Genomic DNA, 807 nt, shown 5'->3' on the forward strand with positions numbered 1-807 from the left:
GAGCACGGTGAAGTATCACAGCAAATTCCCAGAGTCCTCTCATTAAAAATACCATTATGGGCTGTGAGAGATGACAAAGGTGCTTAAAATCAGATCTGCTACTGACAGTACTGAGTTAATGATGGGAGAGTCTCTCATGTGCACACAAACATTGGCTATGTTCCGCATAGCAAACTACCATATACTGTTTGTGCACAGCAGGCAAATGTTCTGTATGCATGAAATGAGCAGTTTAAAACAGAGCACACTGTTGTATCTCAATGCCATGTGCTCATCTTGATTAAACTATTATGTTATTTTAGTATTGAGATTTTCATTTGATTTAGTAATTTAGTTGCTGTCAAATTGATTAATCACATCTAACATAAAAGTTTGTAATATATAAACATATATATGTATTATCTAAATAATATACATATATTTATATAAATTATATTTTATAAAGTACTGAGATTTTAATTTTATAGATTTAGTCATTTAGTTGTGTTTATGCAATGTTTTTAATTTTATTTTATGTATTTAAAGTGTTTGTTAATTTTTATTTCAATTTTATTTTTAGTTATTTTAGTACATCAAACTACATGAAAATGAGAAATGTTGCTTTGGGTGTGTTTGTGTATATATGTTACGGTGCTGTATGCAATAGAGATGAGGCAGATACGGAAATCCACAATGATGGGTATTTTAATGATCCAACACGGAGCCGAAGCATAAACACACATTACAACATTAAGAACAGACCAGGAGTGAAGGGAGTGAGTGCCATATAAAGGGAGTGCAGATGATAGAGTCCAGGTGCAGGTGATC

The sequence above is a fragment of the Chanodichthys erythropterus genome, chromosome 8, assembly GCF_024489055.1.
Source record: "Chanodichthys erythropterus isolate Z2021 chromosome 8, ASM2448905v1, whole genome shotgun sequence".
In the NCBI taxonomy this organism is placed as follows: Eukaryota; Metazoa; Chordata; class Actinopteri; order Cypriniformes; family Xenocyprididae; genus Chanodichthys; species Chanodichthys erythropterus.